Source organism: Atta colombica, unplaced genomic scaffold (assembly GCF_001594045.1).
Source record: "Atta colombica isolate Treedump-2 unplaced genomic scaffold, Acol1.0 scaffold111, whole genome shotgun sequence".
Taxonomy (NCBI): domain Eukaryota; kingdom Metazoa; phylum Arthropoda; class Insecta; order Hymenoptera; family Formicidae; genus Atta; species Atta colombica.
The window spans coordinates 1,962,557-1,963,209 of record NW_017259197.1 but is presented as its reverse complement, the minus strand read 5'-3'; positions in this window follow the sequence as shown (position 1 = coordinate 1,963,209).

The window sequence follows — 653 nt, the reverse complement described above, 5'->3', positions numbered from 1 at the left end:
ATAAATATAATAATTATTTATTTATTTATTACAAAAATTAATAAAACTCAGTAAAAATTGCGATAATATATTATTGAATAATTATTAATCGAGACAATATGCGCAAGGTGATGTAAGTACTCAAGTAAGTAAGGTTTCTTTGTTGAAACTGCTTCATGCATAACATGAAAAATTGCAGTAGCAAGACGCTCTTTGTGTATCCCTTACGAGAAACAATAGTGTCGCATGCATTTTCACTATTCTTGATCTTATCCCCTTTATAGACCCTTGTTTAGGAATTTTCTCGATAACTGAATTATCTATTTTGTGTATCGCCAAAATAAAAATATTAAAATAGTAAATACAAATGCATAATTTAAAAAGAAAACTATAAAAAGCGTTTTCTTCTTTCTGCCAGCGTCAGTAAGCTTACCTATCCTCAAAAGAATATTTATGATTTAAATGAAGATAATACACGTACATTTACTAATAATTCTTTTATTAAAAATTTTAATTTCATCGTGTTTTCCTTTATGTTTAGTTTTAAAAGAATTTAGATGTAAAGATTAAATGAAAATTTTAAAAAATTGTGTGAGAGACCAAAAAATAGCATAAATTTTTAAAAATGTTAGATTTCGCGAAACATTACTTTTTAAAATTTTATTATTTATATT